This window comes from Peromyscus maniculatus, chromosome 1 (genome assembly GCF_049852395.1).
Source record: "Peromyscus maniculatus bairdii isolate BWxNUB_F1_BW_parent chromosome 1, HU_Pman_BW_mat_3.1, whole genome shotgun sequence".
Taxonomy (NCBI): domain Eukaryota; kingdom Metazoa; phylum Chordata; class Mammalia; order Rodentia; family Cricetidae; genus Peromyscus; species Peromyscus maniculatus.
The window spans coordinates 127,158,272-127,181,722 of NC_134852.1; the positions used below are offsets into that span (position 1 = coordinate 127,158,272).

Here is a 23,451-nt window from a genome sequence, read left to right on the forward strand (position 1 = left end):
CTGAGGTTTCAGCAGGTAGGTGGTCACTTGGTTCCACTATTTCTGGGTCTGAGATAAGACAGAGCGCCATAGTGAAACATGCATCGTAGAGTCTAGCTGTTTACCATATGGCAACCAGCAAGCAAAGAGAGCAGGAAGGGGAAGGGGACGGAGGCAAAATATGTGATTTAAGGGCACACCCAGTGATCTACATCCTCCCACCTCCTAGAGTTTCCACCACCTTCCTGTTGAGCTATGACTCCATCATTTGTTTAGTGCGTTGATGAGACCACCGTCCTCATGACCCAATCACCTCCCAAATACCATCTCTAAACAATGCAGCATTGGAGACTATGATGGTGCTGTCTCTCTCTCTCTCTTCCCCCGTGTGTGTGTGTGTGTGTGTGTGTGTGTGTGTGTGTGTGTGTGTGTGTGTATTCTATCAGTTCTATTTCTCTAGAGAACCCTGACTAATACAGAGATAATACCCCCATCCTCAATACATGAACATTTGCAGGGAACTTCAGATCTGTACCACAACCATGGTGAAGCTCAAAACTGAGAATCTACTGGGCAAAGGGAGGAAGGAGCTTTCCTCAGGCCAGGGTTCTTGTTTAAAAACAATTCCACTGGTTCCTTCCTCTCTTGTCAATCATTCTTGTTTTTCTCACAAAGGCATTGAGCGTCCAAAGGCTTCTGTGTGGGCATACAGATTGACACTACTGGGGATTTGACGAACTGGAATTTCATCCAGAATCTCAGATACCAGGACTCTAGATCTTATTCCCTCCATACTATTCTAACGAAGCTTCAGGGACCTCCTGCCCATGGAATCCCAAGACACCTCTGAAGTGTAGAGCCTTAGTGTCTTTAAAGAAAATTCTTTGTCAGCATAAAAACAAAACAAAACAAAACATGAAATCAGCCTGGCGGGCCAAGCCAGCCCCTACTGTTACTGGATTCCACTGTCAGAATTGAACAGGGTGTCAGGGTAGTGTGGTTCAGCTATGCCACTCCTGGGCATTCACCTGAAAGCCCCTAAGTCAGCATTCTGCAAAGACATATGCTCACCCATGTTTATTACTGCTTCTTCGTAATTACTAAGATATGGGACCAGCCTAAGATGATAAAAAACTGAAGAAAATATAGTACACAATGGAGTACTATTCGGCCACAAAGAACAAAATTATGTCATTTTCAAGAAAATGGATGGAACTAGAGATCATTATATTAAGTGAAATAATCCAAACTCACAAAACAAACATTACTATGGAGTTATTATGAGAAATCCACGGAACAGCTACCCACTACACGGAGTCGAAGCAGAAGTAGGACCATTTGGGAAGATGAAAGAAAGGGAACAGGGCACAAAGAGGGTGATGGGGGATGAATGATGTCATTATCTCATAGCAGTACACAGAGGTTAAAACTCAGGGTGGAAAGAGGTGGTGTGACTCCCTGAGTCCTGGCTCTAATGAGGTGAGAAAGAGGTACAGCAAACCCTGGATGCTTGATCCTTGGGACACTGTACTCTTCAAACCAACGAGCCCTTTCCAAGGCGCTTAGCAGGGCTGGTGTCCAAGGAGACGGTGGTGCCACATGCACAGACTCTAAAGAGCAAACAGCTTCAGAGACAGCATTGTAACAGCACCATGGTCCACAGTGATGCTTATATCGAAGCAGCCGCAGCCTCGGTGGAGTTGTGTGTGAAGAGCAGACACAAATGTGTGGGACTATGGGCAGAAGTAGAAAAGGAAGACTGTGGCATGCCTGAGAGTTTTGGCAGGGTCTTGAGCCTGGAAATATATTGGGATCCGAGGAAGTAAGTGCTTAATTAATTTTGTTGATGGAGGATTTTTTTTTTTTGGCTTAGCTAGTTTAATTCTTAGTTACTTCCTGCCCATTAGTTTGATTGCTGCTAAGGGAACAGCAATGGGTTTTGTCATTGGCTATTTTAAGTGGTAATTTGCGGAAGTCAGTCTGCTGAGAAGAGTCCGCATGTATCATGGTGTCCACCAGGGACTGCTGTGAGTGCTGGTTGTGAGGGTAGCCGTTGTGGTGGGTGCTTCAGCCTGCTGCTCCAAGCCATTAGCACACACAATTAAATGCTGGTTATGACACATGCATCCTTCCTTTTTAATCTATTCCAGTGCCGTGCTTGGGAGCAGGGACCAGGAAACGCAATGGGGCCACACACCAGCCATGTAACCAGGCTTTCTTCCCCAGCCTTCCCTGACAATTTTTCGGGTACAGTCATGGATGGCTATAGACTCTTCTGCAAAGGAGTTAAGGCAAGAATCTGGTGAATTCGTACCCAGGACAAGACTAGAAAGATACCTAGGACACAGCAGACCCTCCATGAGATGTCATTTTATAAATATGGGTAGAAAGGCTCCATGTACCAACATTTGTTGGTGCCAATGCAGATATACAAATGCATAAACAAACATGATATCTGCATCCAGGGAGCTTTGTAGATTGGCAATGTGGCAGAGAACTACAGGGACAATTCCAGTATAATATTGAGAGGGTACAAGAAGGACAGACAGGCCACTTTTAAAAAGTGTATGTGGAGCTGGGCATGGAGTGCATACCTTTAATTCCAGCACTCAGGAGGCAGAAGCAGGTGGATTTCTGTGAGCCCAAGGCCAGTCTGGTCTACAAAGTGAGTTCCAGGACAACCAGAGACAAATAGAGAAACCCTATCTCAAAAAACCAAACTGAGAGAGACGGGGAGAGAGAGAGAGAGAGAGAGAGAGAGAGAGAGAGAGAGAGAGAGAGAGAGAGAGAGAGAGAGAGAGAGAGAGAGGAAATTCTGGTTTGTTCATTTTTTTTATTCTATGTGTCTTTTACATCTTGTATCCTGATCCCATCTTTTCCCCATCCCTTCTCATCCACCTTCTGTCCCTGCACCCCCCAAAATACAAAATTTAATAGAAAATAATAATAATAATAAAATTAAAAAGGGAAAAACTTAAAAACGTCTTCATGAAAGCTGCAGTGTGACAGACACAGTGAGTTACGCTGTAAACTCCCTTTGTTGATATATCTTTACTTACAAGTGTTCATTGCAAAGAGTCATTGGTCTGGTTCAAGGCCTCTGGTCTCCTCTGTGCTATTGATATTGGGCCCTTACTAGAACTCCTCCTGGATATCCTGTTTGTTGCCCTGTATTATGGAGATCCTGTAGCTTTGGGTCTGCAGGTCAGGTCCCTTCATGCGCTCCAGCAGATCATAGACAGAATGGATGATGGGGTAGGCCAGGTCATAACCTTGAGCCTGGGCCTAGGCAGCTGTAGGGTTGGTCCGCCAGATGTGAAATGGGGACAGCCCTCCCATGCTTACAACTTCGGGGCTGGCTCACCCATACCTGCACTAACAGGGTTGGCTCTCCCACTCTTATGAGCACAGGGACAGCTCTCCCACATGTCCCAGACACTGATGGCCAGTGGGGCGGAAGGCAACTCTCCCCACCCATGGCACCACAAGAAAAGATGTACCCATCTCTCCCATGCTCACAACTTTGGGGCTGGCTCACCCTCACCTCTGCTAACAGGGTTGATTCTATTGTGCTGCCCTGGCAAAGTTCAGGACCTGCTCTTCTGAGTGTTGCAGGTTGTGGGAAGCAGGGACAGCTTTCCCACTCTTGTGAAGTCAGGGTCACCTCTTCCACCTGCCTTAGATGTTGGGGGGCGGGGGCGGGGAAAGGGCATCTCTCCCCAGCCCATGTAGCCAAGTAGAAGATGAGGGGTGGGGGTAGGTCTCCCAGGGTCACACTCTCAGGGTGGGCTCACCTGTGCTTTCATCAACAGGGTGATCTCTGCTGTGCTGCCCAGACAACATGCAGGGCAAGCTTTCCCCCGATTCCTTCCTCTCTAGTCTCTTCAGATATGCCTCTGTCCACAGGACCTGAACCATTCTCTCTCTCTCTCTCTCTCTCTCTCTCTCTCTCTCTCTCTCTCTCTCTCTCTCTCTCTCTCTCTCTCCATAAACCACCATACCATACCTCTGTTCACACTAATAGTGCCCATCTGGTTGGTGCTACAAGGTGCCAGGTGGGCCCATGTTTTCTCCTCAGAGCCCAGGGTGGTCAGCCCCAGGCCTGCATATGGGTCACCTTGTTCACTTAGTTCACTAGAACAGAGTTCCACGCTTCCTCACCACAAAGAGATCATTATAATGCCCGGTCACCAGGCCCGGTGCTGGTGGGCTCCTGGTTGGTGCATTTTACCTCATGGTGTGAGGTGATGGGTTTCTTTCTGTTCATTGTTTTTTGTTTGCCTGTTTGTTTTCTAAAGAGAGAGAAAAAGAAAGAACATAGAGTTGAGTTGGAGGATCTGGGAAGAGTTGGACAAGGGAAAACTTTGATCAGAAGATGTTGTATGGAATTTTTTTCAAAAAATGTATTTATTTATGTGTGTGTGCACACATACACAAACCTGCCAAGACTTGCAGGTAGAGGCCAAAGGACAACTCTTGGGAGTCGGTTTTCTCCTTCCAGCATGTAGGTCCGGGGGATCAAACTCAAGCCATCGGACTTAGCAGGAAGTGTCTCTACCCATTGAGCCCTATAACTGGCCTGAGGTTACTTTTTTAGCATATATTATAAGCATACATTAGATCTCCACACTGCAGGAAGGGATCTGGACATACATGTCTGTAGTGTAGTATAGAACATTACTCAGTTTGCTTATTCTAAATTGGCATGTTCCCCAGGCAGAGTGGTGGCCAGAGGACGGCATGACTGACCGCAGCTGACACTGACCAAGTGCATAGTCACCAAGTGCCCTACCCCAGATGTCCAGAAAGACATCGGTGAAGAAGTGTAGGAGGGAGTAAGGAGAGAGGCCTCAACACCATGAGGCAGACACCTGATTGAATCAGCAAGGCTGAGCTCTGGGGTCACTGAGTGCCTTTGAAAATGATTTATGTGTGTGTACCTGTGAGTACATGTGCATGCATGTGCATGTGAGAGTGCATACGTGTAGAGGCCGGAGATCAGCCTTGGTTATCTTTCCTCGGGAGTCCTTACTTTGGTGTGGGTTGTGTTTTGTGGGACAATGTCTCCCATTGGCCTGGAGCTCACCAAGTTGCCTAGATTGACTAGCCAGCCAGCTTCAGTGAGCTACTTGACTCCATCTCCTTGGCCTCGAGATTATAAGCATGTGCTATCATGCCCAGCTTTTTTCTGTGTAGCTGCTGGGAAGCAAACTCAGATATTCATGCTGACCACACTTTACTAACTGAGCCTTTTCCTTAGCCCAAATGACTGCCTTGTGCTGCATCCTGTAGAACTGCTGGAGATTGTTGTGCCCAGGTCGTGACCTCCAGAGAGACCACCAAAGACGAGCATGCCGGAATGCAAAAGCAAGGTTTAATTCTGGATATCCAAAAGCAATACAAGCCTAGGCAGGGACTTCGTCCAATACATCCAAAGCAGTGGAGGCTAGAGGAAGTGCCCGCCTGTCTGTAAGCTCAGTTTTTAAAGGGAAAAACCACAAGGTTACATCATTTAGGGGTGCTAGTACGGGTACAATTCTGATTGGCTTGCTTCTAGGGGCTTTCTAGAAATCATGGCTTAATCTTACTTCTAAGGGAGTGGTTGCCCACCACCATTTCTCATTGGCTGCCCTCAGGTGGGGCCATTTTTATGGTCAGTTACCCTGGAAACCAGGGAGTGGACGTTCCCTAGTCCGCCAGGCATTACCTTGTGACTACCTTGTGACTCTGTACTTTTACACTTCCTGGTTTCTGGAATCTGGACTGACTTGTTTCAGTAACTATTGGCCTATTCCTAGGAGGAGAAATCTTAGGCCTTAGTTTTTGGGTGAAAGCATTTTGGTCTTATTTCTAAGATGGCTCATTTTGATCTCACAGAGATAACATAGCATCTTTTCCTGAGGTGATTCTCCCCATATTCTCAGACCACCAACTCTGAATAAAGCATACCTTAAGAGTTAACTCCTGTCTCCACTCGTTGGCATTTGTGTTGACTGACAGCCTGAGCCCCTAGAATTCCAGTCACTCTGTGACATGTGTTAAGGCAGGAATGGCACAGGGTACTAGAGGCCTCGAGGGGATTTCTGTGGTAAAAAAAAGAATCCATCAAAAAGATGGCATTCGAAATGGCATGAGTCAAGGGAAGCCACCCACCCTCCCCTGCTTCTCTGCTCACTCCCCACATTGGAAAAGAGATCCCTGTGTAGATGCGAACGGAGCCGCCTTAGTGAGCAGCAATTACTTTTCCTGTGCTGCAGGGTGAAGGCAGAACACACGGGGTTCTGTACCTGCTTCTACGTCTCTCTGGTGTATATTCTCATTTGCTCCTGTCATTCTAGGAAATTCTGGCCACTTTTCTTTTTCAAATAACTTTTCTTCCTTCCTGTCCTAGCTGCTACTCTGTGACTGTGAAGAGAGACCATGGCCAAGGAAACTTATAAGGAAATGTTTAATTAAGGATTTGCTTACTTTTTGGGAGAGGTTAGTTCATTATCATCACAGACTGGCATGGTGGCTGGAAATGTTAGCTGAGAGCTTTACATCCTGGTCCACAGGCAACAGGCAGAGAGAAAGACAGGGCCTGGCGTGAGCTTTTGATACTTCAAAGCCCAGCTTCAATGATCCAACTCTTTCAACCAGGTCACAACCCTTAACCCTTCTACTTCTTGTCAAATGGTTCACAAACTGGCGATTAAGTACTCAAATATGTGAGCCTAAGGAAGCCATTCTCATTCTAATGATCACATTCCACACCCTGGCCCCCACAGGCTTATAGCCATATTATAGTGCAACATGCATGGAGTCCAACTTCAAAAGTCCCCATAGTTTATCACAGTCCCAAGACTTTTTAAAAATCTAAAGTCACTTCTGAGACCCAAAGTAATCTCTTAACTGTAACCACCTATAAATTCAAAATCAAAAGGCAGATCTAACAAAATATACTACCATTCCAAGAAGGAGGAAAGGGAGCATAGTGAGGGAATACTGATCTGAAGCAAGATGGTAAACCAGCATGGCAAACTCCAAATTCTGTACCTCCATACCTGAAGTCAAAACTCTCTTCAGATCTCCAACTCCTTCCAGCTTTGCTGTCTGCAAGATGCAGCTCTCGTGGGCAGGTATCCCATGACTTTGGCATCTCCAATGTGTTAGGGTCTTCAGTGCAATCCAACTTCACCTTAACAACATGCAGTGGCCTCTCTGGCCTCCATGCAGAGACTACCCTGACAAATGCCCAGCCTCAGATTTCCTTAATTGAGGAGGGAAATTCTATAACCCTTTCCTTGTCCTGTGTCCTTTACTCTAAAGCCAGAACCATGTGGCTGAAGCAGCCAAGGTCTTCTGCTTGCCAAGGCTGGAACCTGGGCTTCTCCTTGCATTGCATTTGCATAAGATTTCTGAAGATGTCTTCCTTCATTGCTTAAACTTTCCTTTATTCCTTTCCATAAGTTGGAAACTTAGCTGGGTAGGGTCTTCTTGCCTTGAAGGTACTACTCCCTTTATTCCATTTTGAATCAGGCTTTTCTTAAACTCATTATCTCCTTGAGCACAGAACTTGGCTCAAACATTACATTTCTGGTACTCTTTTTGTATTTCTCATTGTCCCACTTGCTCCTTTCCATTTTAAATCTGCATAAGAGTCATCACTAATAACCATGGGACACAGTCAATACTAGGCTGTCTTGAAAACTCCTCTACCATTAGTCCAAACTCTTCAGTTTAGCCTTCTGTAAATTTTTAGGACAAGGGCAAAAAGCAAAATATCACAAGAATGGTCTCTAGGCCAGCTGCTAAAATTCTTCCTCTCTGAAACTCTGAGGAGGGCCTGCTGTGGGATGTTAATGTATGTCCTGTGGGAGCCCTTCTTGGGTTCCTTGTGGCGTTACCCAGCAGGTTTGCATAGAGGATGATTAGGACCATGGGCCTGAGTGCAGGTGTCTGAGATGGTCTGCACTTGGCTGTACTGGGGGATGGTCTGTATGTCAAGTTGCTCTGATTGGTCAATAAATAAAGCCTGATTGGTCGTGGCTAGGCAGGAAGTATAGGATAGGCGGGACTAACAGAGGAGAAATAAAAGAACAGGAAGGCAGAAGGAGACGCTGCCAGCCACTGCCAGGACAAGCAGCATGTGAAGATGCTGGTAAGCCACGAGCCACGTAGCAAGATATAGATTTGTAGAAATGCGTTACTTTAAGATATAAGAATAGTTAACAAGAAGCCTGCCACGGCCATACAGTTTGTAAGCAATATAAGTCTCTGTGTTTACTTGGTTGGGTCTGAGCGGCTGTGGGACTGGCGGGTGACAGAGATTTGTCCTGACTGTGGGCAAGGCAGGAAAACTCTAACTACAAGCCATATCACTCTCAACATCTCTGTCTTCCATGCTCCCACTAGGGTAGTTCAGCAAACTCTGCTTTAAAGAGTTCAACAGCTTTTGTTGCATCCAAAATCTTCCACATTCCTTCAAACAACAGCCTGGTCTGACCTGTCACAGCAATATCCCAGTTCTTGGTACCAACTTTTGTCTTAGTTATTATTTTGTTGCTGTGAAGAGAAACCATGACCCAAACAAATTATAAAGGAAAGAATTTAATTAAGTGCTTGCTTATAGTTTCAGAGGGTTAGTCCATTATCACTGTGGGGAGCAGGGGAGCAGGCAGGCATGGTGCTGTAACTGTAGCTGAGAACTTTACATCCTAATCCACAGGCAGGAGCCAGAGAAAGCCAGGGAGGGGGAGGGGGAGGGGGAGAGGGGGAGGGGGAGAGGGAGAGGAAGAGGGAGAGGGAGAGAGGGAGAGGGAGAGAGGGAGAGGGAGGAGAGGGGGAGGGGGAGGGGGAGGGGGAGGGAGAAGGAGAGGGGGAGGGGGAGGGGGAGGGGGAGAGGGAGAGGGAGAGGGGGAGGGGGAGGGGGAGAGGGGGAGGGGGAGGGGGAGAGGGGGAGGGAGAGGGAGAGGGAGAGGGAGAGGGAGGAGAGGGGGAGGGAGAGGGAGAGGGAGGGGGAGAGGGAGAGGGAGAGGGAGAGGGAGAGGGAGAGAGTTTGGGCCGGGTATGGGCATTTGAAACTTCAAAGTCCACCCCAAATGATACAAAGTGATACATCTTTTTCAGCAAAGCCACACACACACCTACTCAAACAAGGCCACATCTCCTAATCCTTCTCAAATGGTTCATCAACTGTTGATTGAGCATTCAAATATATGAGCCCATGAGAACATTCTCATTCAAACCACCTCACTCTCTCCCTTCCTCCCTCCCACCTCCTTCCCTTTTTCCTTCCTTCCATCCTACTTTCTTTCTCAGGATAAGTTAATTCTCAACCTTCCTAAGCCCTCAGTGATCTCTGAGCTCTGAGGTGGTCTCTGGCTCTGGTACAATTTCCATGCATTCTTCCATCCAGGCAGAGTGGTCTATATGCTTCTATGTGTGATTCTGACCATCCATGTATGTGTGTGTTACAGATGGACCTGGATCTGGATGCTCTTAGAATTCAACTTTTAGCTTACCCTGGCACAGCTACAGCCCAGTGAGTGTTGGCAGAAAGAAGGATGGATCCTTGAAGGCAGTGAGACCTCATCCTGCAAATCCAACATGAAAAGGCCTCCAGCACAGCTCACTGCTGAGTCTGTAGTGAGCACAGTATCTGTGTTCATGGTGTGGGTAAGAGTATGGCCAAGATAGGTCAGGATCTTGCCAGGGAGCCAAGAGTCTCAAGGTTGAGTCCTAAGGCTTCAGTATAAGTGTCAGAGCGGATGTGGTTAGCAGAGTGCAAGGTACAACAGTGTCCACTTAATGTCCTGTAGATCTTTGTTATGTGTCCTCACAAGAAACTGTCAGGAAAACCTGCAATGAGAAACTGAAATATTAAAAGTGGGGATGTGGCTCATTTCGTATGTTCCTTGAAGTCCTGGGCTCAAGCTCCAGAACCATACAAAACTGGGCATGCTAGTAACCATCTATAATCTTAGTACTCAGGAGGTGGAAACAGGAGTATCAGAAGTTCACTTGTATCCTACACCACAGGGTAAGTTCAAGAGTAGCATGAAATACACAAGGCCTACATATTTAATTAATATGAATTAAATTTGTCTGCCTTTGTATCAAGAGAGCTTATAGAGCTTGCTAAAATTGTCCAAGTAGCTAGGTGATCCCTATTAGAAAAATGGGAGTAAAGTAGTTTTGGTTGATTCCCACATAACCATGGGACAGGACTCCAGCAATTTCCACAGCTTTCCCTGTATGCCTGATCCCCTGTGTGAAAAGCATAGACATGGCAGCTATCCTAAGGCTAGTAAAAGGATTAGGCAGAAGGTGTTTAGAGCAGGTGCCATGGGCAGCATGACAGAGCTGCTCAATATACTGCCATTCCCCCTGTCCCCATTGTTCATGGCTCCAGGAAGTTGCCACACAACAATGATGACCAGTGGGAATTATACTGGAGGAAAAGAGAGTTAACAAAAGCTATTGCCGAAGACTCAGTGGAAAACACTCCCCCAGATCTGCTGGTGGGATGGCCTTGTGCTCAAGTGAGAATCACCACCGTGAGTAAGAGACAAAGACTCTGGCCTCGTGGAGTGGGAGTTTGGAGTTGGGGATGTTTAGCTTATTTATAAAGGATCCTTTCACCGGTTACAAAAGCAAATGGGGAAATCCATCCCTAGAAACTCAAGGGAAGAATCAGCAGATCGATTTTTTTCTTCAGAGCATTTGCTGTACTCCAGGTGCCCCAGTGAGGGCCGAGGGCTGAACAGTTTCATGCTCTCAACGCTCTGACAAGTGCTGAGTATCTGCTGTGACTGTCACTCATGGCCAAGAAGCTTCTCTGACTACGGCAGAATGTTGCACCAGACTGTGGCTATAAATACATGTTTAAAAGGATGGCTCTGTGATCATGAACACAGTTGCCAAAACCACCTGCAAGAGGATGGGAATGCATGCAGGCCATTGGGGAAGGGGATATGAACACACACTTTGCATACTGGAAGAGTCTGTCAAAAACAAAACAAAAATGCCAGTCACCATGAGCTCATTGGTGTTTCCTTCCGTTCCTTATTCTGTGTTCATTAGTTTTACTTAATCTGTGACAGAAATATGTTCCTGTGCTGTTAATGTTTTGTGTACATCATTCTTAATGACTGCATAATGTTCCACATAATGAATGAATGACTCAACCAATCATCTATCATTATACATTTGTGCGTAAAGAAACCCCCCACCACTACCTTGCCATGCTTTGGAATGTCTGTTTAGGGTAGTCTCAGAACTGAGACATCTGGATGAACAGCTATGTGGAGACATTTAAGGCTCTTGAAACATCCCACTCAACTGCTTTTAGCAGTGCCTAAACAAAGCCTGCTTATGTTCTTATGAAATATGTCTTATGGTGTCCCTTTGAGAAGAGAGAGGAGACTGAGAATTCTGCAAAGAAGACATAGAGTTAAAGGCCGAATTAATCCCCCATAGTTAGTATGGAATGCTGAATATTAATGCTCCTCTTTAGCATGGGTGGCACATTAGGTATAGTTCATCTGAATATAAATAGTCCAGATTGTGACATTACATTATTCATGATGAACCAAGTGTCCACGGTCTGAATGGCACGCCGCTCAGCTATGCAGTTTTCTCACTAATTAATCAGCAGGTAGAAAATAAACTGTGTTCCTTAGGAAGAGGGATAGAGAGGGCATGATGTTTATTGAGCATTTATTATGTGCTGAGATTTAACATAAATCATCTCACTTCATAAGCAGCCTTGAGCTCAATAAAGGATTCACTGTAGACTCACACAGGCTGCAGCCATGTCACCCTCCTCCACCTCATGACCTCACCTAGTTGGCAATGCTCAGTTGTCTATGAGCTGTATTGAGGCATTGCTGGGAGGGCGTTAGGAAGGTGGGTCAGTTACAGTCAGGAAATGAAGGACTAGTGGAGGGAGAGACAGGCCATGCAATTTTCTTGGAGCAGAGATTCTGGTGGTTATTTGTGATTCACTTCTTTCTTTTTCTTTTATTCCTGTGTGGGAGCTCAATCATTGCTCATTGGTTCATATGTTTGTGTGTGTGCAAGGGTGCACATGTGTGTAGAGGCCAGAGGTCAACATCTGGTATCTTCCTTAATTCCTATCTATCTTGTTTTTTAAGACAGGGTCTCTTCAATGAAACTCAAGCTCCCTGATTCAGCTAGACAGGTTGCCAGCAATTCCAGGGTCCTCCTGTCTCTCCCTCTCCAGAACTAGGATTATAGGAGCATGCCATCATCCTAGCTTTTCCCCTGGGTTCTGTGGTTCTGAACTCTGACCCTCATAATACTTGGCAAGTGCTTTCCCAAATAAACAACCTCCCACCCCTAGTTTATTTTTGAGTATGGCCCATGGATCATCAAAGACCTCTGAACCACATTTGAGAAGAAGCATAATGAATTTTGCACAGCTCAATTACTGCTTCACAAACACTGAACAGAACCATCCATGAGCCCAAGAAGCACAGTGATCTTATGTCATGAACATACACATCTGTTATCCTTGACTCAGTAGTGTCTAGATAAATAGATAAATGACCCTTGCTTGTATGTGCACATATAGGTATCTGTGGAATGCTGTTCATTCTTGTATTATATTAAAGCTTACACACAATTTATAATATATTGTTAGAGTCCCCTGAGCCTCCCTCTCTCTTTGCTTGAGAATTGATGAGCCCACTTTTGTGCAAACCCTGTCCTAGTTAACTTTCTATTGCCGTGATAAAATACCATGACTAAAAGCATGTTGGGAAGGAAATGATTTATTTCATCTTATAGTTATAGTCCACCATGAAGGGAAGTCAGGGCAGAAATTCAAGGTAGGAACCTGGAAGCAGGAACTCAAGCAGAAACCATGAAGGACTGCTGCTTACCCACTTTCTCCCCATGGCTTGCCCAGTCTACTTTCTTATACACTCCAGGACTACTTGGCCAGGGGAAGCGCCACCCACAGTGAGCTGGGCCCACCTACATTAATCAACAATCAAATGTCTCACAAGTTTGCATACAGACCAATCTTGTGGGAAAATTTCTCAATTGAGATTCCCTCTTCCCTCTTCTAGCTTGTGTCAGGTTGACAAGAAACCAAGCACCGCAGATCTTGTGCAAACATCTGTAGCTGCTGTGGGTTAATGACTCAAAGGTTGTGTCTTACCAGACAATGGTCCTTACAGGCTACAGTGGAGAGCTCCAAACCAGCAGTCACACCGATGATAAGCCTGTCTAAACTAAAGGGGTCATGAATGTAGGGGGAGAAAACAGAAATCATGTGTCATGAGTCTAGGAAAGGGACTAGTAGGGAGGAGGAAGTTTCAATAGGAATGAGAGGAAGATGGGGAGTGGAAGGAAGAGATTAATCAAATGTGTTATTTAAATGGATATGATCTAATGGCAAAGAACAAACCTAATTGTAAAATGTTAAATTAGAATTTACACATAGGGTCACTGCAACTTTTGATTAGTTTATAGGCAGATGGGTATTCTAAAAGGCTCAGTTAGAGAGATTGAATGTGGCAGCCTGTGCTGGAGGAGAGGTGGCCATGAACCAGCTTTCATTGATAATATGCCCATGATTCATGAATCTTAGCATAGAGCACGCACTTTAGCCTTCTCTGCATCCACCAGCTTTCCCTTAAGGAATAAGGAGAAGTAAATAAAAAGTATGTGTCCCCCAAACCACCTGGAAATCCTAAGCACATGCCTTCTATGGGGAGAGACCAAATAGATATCACAAGTAGGTTAATCTAGAAGGCCCAGGTCTCAGGGCATTGCTGAAATTGAGAGGGTGAAAAATTATTTCTCTGTGAGTTTCTCACTGCTACTGTTGTGCCAGAGCCACAAGATCCCCCCGCCCCCACAAGACTACCACAGAGCCGATATCCGATGCAAAACACACAGGGGTTTATTGATAACAAGCAAGCGAGGGCTTGGTCCGTGTCCAACACTCGACACAGCGGGTGGAGGAGGACGGCCCCGAGCTCCCAGAGTGAGGGGTTTTTAAAGGAAAAAACTGCAAGCAGGGTGGTACAAGCCTTTGTATCATATGATTGGGTGAGGGTGTGTAACCTTTGAATTTACTGGTTGAGGGCTACAGTTATCATTTTTGGGCAGGCCTGGACAAGTCCCAGGCTTTGTCCTTGAGCTGCCATGGAGGCTGGCTGGCCTCACACGTTCACATTGACCCATCCATGTAGCTCTAAGTTGGTGGGGGATCCCAGACAGTAAACAACTGGCTGAACCTTGAGCAGTCAGAGTACGTGCAGAAAGGGAGCTACTGCAAGAACTATGTCTTAGCCCTTTCAGAAACTGCTTGCTTAAGTTTCAGGAAACTAATATTGAGGCCTGATCTCTGAGAGAAGACTGAGCAGCCTGTTGTGGCATCTTCTTGGTCCTTTCACTACCAGTTTATGGGATGTTTTAGGAGGTCTGAACATTTAATCAGCCCAGACAGGACGTTCCACTTCATGTTTGGGCAGAGGTGAGGAATCTCAAAATGGTGGTCAAAATAAAACAGACTTTCCTTTCTTGAATCCTCCAGGAGAGGACGATGCTGAGCTCAGGAAGCTTCCAATATTCTGCTGGAGAATCTCTGACCTACAGATACCTGACTGGCTATTCCTTCTGATATTTCTATTACTGCTGTGATAGGGGAAAGGAAGGCAAAGTCATGCCCAGGGTGCTTCAATAACCCTCCTTCTGTTTTCTTGTGTGGTGGGTGAAAATAAGTGCCTCATGCTCTACCATAGAGATGAGAGAGAAAAAGAGAGGGATGACAGGAGAGACAGAAAGAGAGGAAGGGAGAGAGGGAGAAAGGGAAGGGAAGCGTGAGAATGGCGTTCAAAGTCTTCGAAAGCTAAAAAATGCTGCTTATAAAAGGGGATATTGCCACAGTTTAACTGATCACCTGAGTGAGAAACATTCCCAACGTTTAATAGCAGAATGTGAAATGTGTGCACAATAACCACAGAGCGTGTCTGACCTGTGAACTCTGTGAACTTCTGTTAGAAACCAGTCATTAATCTATTTCAGCCCCAGACCAAATGAAAGACCAGTTAATGCCATCATTTATCCCAAGTCTCCCAGTTATAATTCAATATTTTATGAGATTATCATGAAATGAAATACATGAGCTTAATTCTCAATTCTAGGCAAAGATTTCACCTAGTTTCTATGTAAGGTTCTATCGTGGCTTCGGATCATGCCCCGGATTTGTCTAGTAGAATGATGCTTCCTTATCCTTCTTTTTGTTGTTTAAGTCAGACACTCCTCACTGTTTAGCTATCATTTCTTGACTAAGAATGAGGTACATTCCTACCAAGTGGTTCATGGAAAATCAATGCACTTGTTTGCTCTGAGAACAAATGCCATGAACTGTCCATACTTTCCCTTGGCTGCAGCTCCTGAAAAGCATTCAGTGCTCACTGTAGCAATCAGCTCATCCTCGGATCCTGGGGACAGCTGGCTTCCTTTCCCAGATCTGTGTCATTGGCTGTGTTTGGCTTTGTTTGCGCTATGTCTCAGGAGTCTGCAGGGACTTCAGATAGTCTGAGATATTAACTTATACTTAATTCCAGCAAACCCTTTAAACCTAATGACTATAATCAACAATGGTTCTTGCCCCTATAGAATTAGAATTAAGCAATGAGAAAGAACATTAAAGATTATTTTGTCTAACTACTGATACTAGGGCATATTAAAACATACAGGATTTAAAATCAGATATCCTAGATTTTAATGTTGGTACTAAATTGTCCATCATGGCTATGTACCCTTACAAGAATTTCCCAAACTGCCTGAATCTTTGTGTCCTCACCTGCAAATCAGGTACAATGACTCCTAAACTGAAGATGGGTAAAAGATGATAATTTATGAACACACTTTGCCACTGATGTTCATGCGATAGTAGCTCTACATTAGGGAACTAGTGACTGGCTTCCAGCATTGGAGGTTAGGAAGCCCAACTTGGACATCAGCACCCTGGGGAGGCAGAGAATCTGGTCACTGAATTCAGGAGCCTCAGAACAATGACACAACCCTAGTCTGAGGCTGAGTGCAGGGAAGCTCACTAGTGAGTCCCTGGTGTGAGTCTATACTGAAAGGCTGAAGAAGCTGGAGTCTGATGCCTGGGGCAATGGTGAAGCACTTAGCAAACTCAAACCCTCGTTGAGGAGCTTACCTGCATTAGATGGTTTCCTCCTCCTGTTTTATTCTGGGCCATCCATCCATCCATCCATCCATCCATCCATCCATCCATCATCTATCATGCATCCATCCACCCATCCATCCATTCACCCATCCATCTACCCATTTATCCATCCAATATTATCGATGTATTTCAGAACAGCTTTCAGATATCAGCATATGTTTCATTAACTAGAGTTCAGATTTTTTTTTTACTTTGAAATTAATTTTAATCATTTTTCTCCACTTTTCTTTTATTTGCCCCTTCTCCTGCTGGAACCGTTTTTCTCAACAAGTCCCCTTTCCACTTTCATATCTTCCCTTCATGTGTGGACATGCCTGGGTGTGGGTGGGAGGTGATTTACTGAAGTAAGGATATTTATCAGTATCTATACCACAACACCACTGGTAAAAGTGATACTCTTTCCCCAACAACCATCATTTGCCAGCAGGGTCCCTCACTTCCATGCGCCCCTTTCCATCCATGATAAAATTTGAAGGGGCCCAGTCTTGTGCAGGTAAACTCAGCTGCAGTGTGTTCATAAGCATGCTGTCTATGTCATGTTCAGAAAATGCCTTTTCACTGTTCATCTCCCAGTCCTCTGTCATATTTTCTGTTTCCTCTTCCACAGTGTTTCTTGAGCCTTGGAGGAAGTGATACAGATATCCTATTTAGAGCCAATAATCCAGAGATATTTTAAAATACATTTTATAAACAATAAAATGGACAATTTCTTTTATCCAATGTAATATTTTTATTGACTATTTGGGCATTTAACATAATGTGCCCCATCCTTGTGGCCTCCCCCACAAAAAAAGAAGAAAAAATATACCAAGACTAATTTGTGTTGTTCATATACTCACTGGAGCATGGTCAAACTCTCAGTGACCAGCCTCTTAAAGAAAACTGAGCCCTCACCTCCACCAGAAGCCATCAACTGTGAACAGCTACACCTCAGCATCCCTGTCATAATTTTTAGAGTTCTCTTCAATGGTTTCCTGTCTAGATTGTTTCTTTTGTGTGTGAGGGGGGGCAGGTGAGAGTGGAGGGGATGTTGTCATAGAAGCTTTCCATGTCTTTATTTCTCAATTGTGAGTGTGCAGTCATCCATACCATTGGAAAAAAAAAAAAGCTGCCTAGCCCTTTATAGTCAGTGGCAGCCTGGACCACAGACCTCAGCATGGTCTCCAGGGGCAGCACAGACCTTGGACATCAACATAGCCCTCGGTGGCTGCATGGACCATGAAATCGACAATTCTTATATATAGGATTGAATGAGTTTTGATAAATGAAGATCTGTGTAACCTAAGGACCAGTCATGCCAATGGACACAAGTGTTACCCTACACATCCCTAAACCATCCCTTATAATCCACAATTCTGAAGATGCCTCAGCTATTTTGATTCATTTTCTACCACAGCTTAGTTTTACCTGTTCGATATTCACAGAGTCCTGTTACACATACTCCTGCATCATGACTCTCATTAGTGCCTGAGATTCATCACTACTGGGGCAGAGACCTGTGGTTTGTTTCTTTGCTTTTTGAGCAGTACTCCATTGAATGAGATGCTCTGGTTTGTTCATTCTTGGGTCTTTGTGCCAGCTTTGACTGTTATGAATAGGGCTGCTACTGACAATGCAGTACACATCTTCTGTTAAGGTTCGATTCACTTTTTTTTAGGATAGTTTCTTATGAGTGGAAGGCCCAGTTCAAAGGATAGGTGTGAGTTTAGTTTTGTAAGAAACTGTCAGAACCATTCACTTTATTTTATACTCAAAATGAAAATGTATGAAGTTCACACTTCCTTTGCAACTTTTAAAAATTATTGTGGTGTTTGTCTTTAAAAAAATATTTTAATTTATCCTTTGAAAATGTCATCCATATATAGAAGATACTTTGATCACATCCATCCCTACCCCCCTCTAGCTCTCACTGGGATCCCCCAATGTGTTTCCTTCCCAATTAACCCACTGAGTTTAGTCACAGGCCCAAAAGAAAAATAAATCTTCCTTCTCCATCTGTTATCAGCTACCAGTCGCTTCTCACTAGGGGTGGTGCCATGGGAGCCCCTCTGCCTTCCATGCTGGAGTTTTAACTGGCTTGATATTGTGCAGGTAATCACAAGTACTGTGGATTCATGTGTACAATGGCCATATCATATACAAAGGACAGCATTTCACAGCTCTCCTCCATGTGCTCCAGCACTTACATTCTTTGCCCTCTCTCTTCCAAAATGTTTCCTGCAGAAGATTGGGTAGATGATCCATCCACCAATGAACACTCAGAGTCATTTATTCTCGGAACTTTGAGCAGTTATGTGGTGATATTTTATTTGTGCACCCCAATAAAGCTTGCCTGGAGATCAGAGGAAAAAGCCAGCCACTATATTAAACATGGAGGTCAGGCAGTGGTAGCACACGCCTTTAATCTTAGCATTCAGGAGGCAGAGATTCATCCGGATCTCAGTGAGTTCAAGGCCACAATGGAAACAGAGCCATTGTGAACAGAGCCAGGCGTAGTGGCACACACCTTTAATCCTAGCACTAGTTAGCCATAGAGGTCTGGAGGTCTGGACAGACAGGCAAGAAGAATCTGATAGAGCTGGGTGGAAAGAGGAAGTGATGAAGCTGGACAGAGAAAGAAAGTAAGAGTGAAGGGCACAGAAAGGCACATAGGAGTGAGTATACAGGAAGTGGCTCTCTCTGGAGGCTGAGGAGTTGGTAAGGTTGAGGTTGGCTGTGGCTTGTTCTATTCCTCTGATCTCTCAGTTTTCACCCCAACATCTGGCTCTGAGTTTTTTTTATTAATAAGACCATTTAGCAATTCTTCATACATCAATTAAAAATTTCTGCATTAACCACTAGCCACTGCAAAGAAAAGCAAGACCGAAGCAGCATATATCTATTGGTATAAACATAAATATTTAGAAGGCAATTTGACAACATGATTACTTAGCGAAACAACTTAGGTTTCCCCCGGGGCCCATGACCTCTCTAGACATGGGCTTTTGACCAGGTTTATAATCTTAGGCATAAATTACCACCTGTGGAGGAGGCTTCAAAATCAATAAGAAAGTAACGTTACCTCCATAACAATCATGCCTCTATTTCACCAGTGGGCACATCTTGGCTGGCAGGTGTACATTGTAGCATGCCAGGTCTTGTACTGGACAAGATCATTAAGGTCTTTTCTCCCTAGAATTCCATGTGATACCTTATTCTGAAAGTCAAACAGGTATACAGTGTCCATCAGTTCAAAATTGACTTATCTGTGTCTCTATGTCCTGCTTCTAAAGGGTGGTATCCCCAGAATGGAGACTTATAATGAAGTTATGGTGGGTAGCCAAGAGCAACAGCAGTAGTCTTTGTTACTTGGGATACTTCTGGAGTCTCTGCCTAGCAGGTAGGTAACATGTGACTAGAGCTAAGATTTTCATTTAATAACTCACAGCTTCTAGGAGCAGCACTGTCCACCCATGCAGGGCATTTCTGTTCAAATTCCATTATTAAAACTAGCCTTTGAACTTGTAAATTTCCATAAGGCAGTCTTTTTAATTTTAGCAATTCCTTCAGATATATCACATCTCATTGTAGTCCAATGACATACTTCTGTTTTTAAAAATTCATGCCATTTGGGATGCACCATACATGCATTCAGCTGTTGAAGTTAGGTTCTTGACTTTCATTCTCCCTCATCTGCAAACATTCCTATAAATCAGTTGTACTCATTTGTTTGTTTGTTTTTGTTTTTGTTTTGAGACAGGGTCTCACTTTATATCCCTGGTTGGTTTGGACTTTGCTATGTAAACCAGGCTGGTCTCAAACTTGCAGTAATTCTCCTGTTCTACCTCCCAAGTACTGGGATTAAAGGTGTAAGCTCCTACACTCATCAATGTCAGTTCTACTTTTAGTCAAGAGTGATCTTGCATCTATAGAGATGGCCCAGTTGGTACCATGCTTGTTGAAAACTTGAGTTAAAACCCTAGAATCCACATTAAAAAGTTGGACCATGGCTAGATGTGATGGTACATTGCTTTAATTCTAACTCTTGGAGGCAGAAGTGGGTAGATCCTTAGGATTTCATACCCAGTTTGGTTTACATAGTAAGTTCTAGGCCAACCAGTGTACATAGTAAGACCCTGTCTCAAAAATTAACATTTTTTTAAAAAACAGAAGAAATGTTTGTCCATGGCAGCATGCCTTATATTCCCACTGCTAGAGCAGCAAAGAAAGCGGTTTCCTGGGGCTTGTTGACCAGCCAGCCTAGCCTACTTGGTGGGTTTTAGGCCAATGAAATTCTGTCTCTCAAAAACAAGGTGGGCTGTACCTGAGGAATAATACCTAAAGTTATCCCCCAGCCTCCACACATGCAAAGATCCTCTTAAAATGGGGAAACCAGCAGGATTGGAAAAAACAAACAAACAAACAAACCCAAGTCCATCACAGGAACACCCTCTGAGAAAAGTAAAAGTTTAGGACAGTTCCTGGCACAGAATAGTTCATGAACAAACCATGAACTGATAGCAGATCCTTGTCTGAGCCACATCAGAACATCTACACTCTGTAGGCACTGTCTTGCTACTCTCTGTCCTGATTATCTTTGTAGCCCAGACATCAATCAGCACTTATCACAACCCCAGGTCATGTGACCTGGAAGGTGGAAAGGACCCAACTTGATGGGAAATCAAGCAAACTTCATGTAGTCATTGGAATGACCAAGTCTCTGGGAGCCAGTCCGTTGGTGCTCGGAAATGCTCAGAAGAATAGGAGACTAATCACTTGGTTTTGATCCATTAGCTCAGCTGTAATGTGGCAGAGCTAATGCAGTCACAGGCAGCAGGCAGCTTCTCTGACAAAAAGAAAAAAAAATAGAGACGGCTCCTTTCAATTTTTTGCAATGAAAATTAAATGTGGAAATAATTCCCCACTCCTTTTTGGAATATTACTGTGCTATTAACTAGGCTAAGATCATTAAAAAGTAATGACATGAAGTTCCATGCACCATTATTTTAAGAGAGATTGAATGAAAATATACTGTCGATCTTTTCTGCTTCCTGCCTCATCCCTGGCTTAATAGGCACTGGTAAGGACCATGATGAAGATATATTTTAATATTAAAGTTATAGCTTTGGCCTTGAAGGGAAAACCTGGACCACTAGAAAATAGACTGACAGCTCTCATTTCTTTCTATATTTTTAAATCAAGTTTTCATTTCTATAGGATTAAGGTGACTGTAAATGTGAATTGCCCAGACAGTGAGTAGAAAGTTCACCTCAAGTCTGAAAGAAACAATTGTTTTCTCATGGCTATTTCCAGGAAAACAAGATCTATGGTAAATGGGATGAATTTTTGTACAGTCCTCAGAACCTGTTTACTCATTTGTTAATGCCATTGCTTGTGGAGTTTTGTGGAGATATGAACGAAGGCCCATGGGTTCCATAGAAATATAGGACACTTGACTGTCCGCATGGCTTTTTCTGCATCTGGCATGTCTGGCTGGGGCATGGTGTAGGGAGGAGGCTTCAGTCTTGCAGAAGTCTTTGGTAAGAAAATGCCCAGTCTCCTCCCTTTATGCTTTCCACACACCACAGTCAGTACCCGCGAGGCACACAGGAGTTTGGCAGTAGCAGGGACACAATCAGGAGCAACTGTTGCCTGGGAAGGTGCTGAGTATGTGCCAGACAGTGAGGGTGGCAATGCTCCTCTGCTGCCTCCCAAGGTGGAGAGGAGAGCTGTGGTCAGATGCCAGGCCACATCCTCTGGGAGCGTTTGTTTAGCACAGACACTGTTATCTCTGAAGGGGAGGAACAGAGGAAATTGGTAAGCAGAACACTAGCATTGGTGGACACAGGAGCACACTGGAGAATCTTGCAAGTCTCTCCCAAGTCTATGATGCTGGGCCTCCTTGTAGATTTTAAATGCTAGACAGCTAATGTGTTGTAGTTTCTTAAATGTTTATTTCCATTGGTGACAAAGACAACTGTGTTTTTTTATTAAACTGAGAAAAATTAGAAAAAAATTCCTATGAGAAGAAAATTAAAGGGTTCATGTAGCAGCGAACGCTGTTAGCATCTCTGTGTGTTATCCAGCCGATCCTTGTGCCCCACCACATTTCCAGATAATTTACTTAATTGTGATCACACACTTCACACAGCTTCCAAACCTGCTGTTCTTTTGTCCTTAATGTGCTTCCATGAGAATGTCACCAAATGCTCTTTAGGAAATGGGAACGGTGCTTTGAACTTCATACTCTATTTCAGGGGCTTTGTATGATTCCACTTGCATATGCTATTTGTTTAGGGTTTTGAGGAAAGGATCATCTTATGGGGGGCAGTTCTTAGCAGTCACTCAGGAACCTCTGAGGTCATGGTTTTGATAATTCATTGAGGAATATGCTCCAGAAGAAAATTTCAGTGAAGTCTCTTCCCGACCTTCCCCACTGGAGTTTATTTCCAAGCCAAAACAAAACTCCAAAGCTAGAGAGCATCTTTGGGCAGGGGGGAAAAGGCAACTTCTAGGGACCTATTTTCTCAGGGACTCTGAGGCAGAAAGTGGGAACTCAGGACCAAGCCTTTGGGGTCTGGAGCCCAACACAGGAAGGAATATAACAGCCAAGGAAACATCACATGGAACCTTGCAGCTTGCTGGGAAAGTGTCCCACGCCTTGGGCGTTGCTGCCTGAGATTCAAGGGGGAACTCTCCTGCCTTAGAGGTGGAGGTTTTAGTCCTGATTAACACTTACATGCTGTGTGTGTGTGTGGGGGGGGGTAAGTGGCTTACCTTCTCTTAGACGACTAGGGAGAATAAGCATGCTTAGTTTCTATGAGTACTTGAGAATGAAATGAGGAGTGATTCATCCGTGGTCACAGGATGTAGTCCTGCTGCTTAAGATCAAGACTGTTACTGTCTCAAGCTTGCCAGTTGTGCTGGCTAGTTTTATGTCAACTTGGCACAAGCTAAAGTCATCAGAGAGGAGGGAACCTCAATTGAGAACATGCTTCCATAAGATCAGGCTATAGGCAAGCCTGTAGGGTGGTTATTCTCAAACTGTGGGTCAAGAGCCCTTTGGTAAACCCCCATCTCCAAAAATATTTATATTGCAATTCATAACAGTAGCAAAATTATAGTTATGAAGTAGCAACGAAAATAATTTTATGGTTGGGGATCACTACAACATGAGGAACTGTATTAAAGGGTCACAGCATTAGGAAGGTTGAGAACCATTGGTGTAAGAAATTTTATTAATTAGTGATTGACTGAGGAGGGCCCAGCCCATT

General features: G+C 44.4%; 1 long non-coding RNA gene across 1 annotated transcript; it reads left to right on the forward strand.

Moving 5' to 3' along the window:
• Positions 1-1,677: 1,677 nt before the first annotated feature.
• On the forward strand, positions 1,678-10,994 carry LOC143272361 (uncharacterized). Its single transcript, XR_013049871.1, has 2 exons — positions 1,678-1,801; positions 9,438-10,994. It is a non-coding gene; the product is annotated as an uncharacterized LOC143272361 (long non-coding RNA).
• The last annotated feature ends 12,457 nt before the right edge of the window (positions 10,995-23,451 follow it).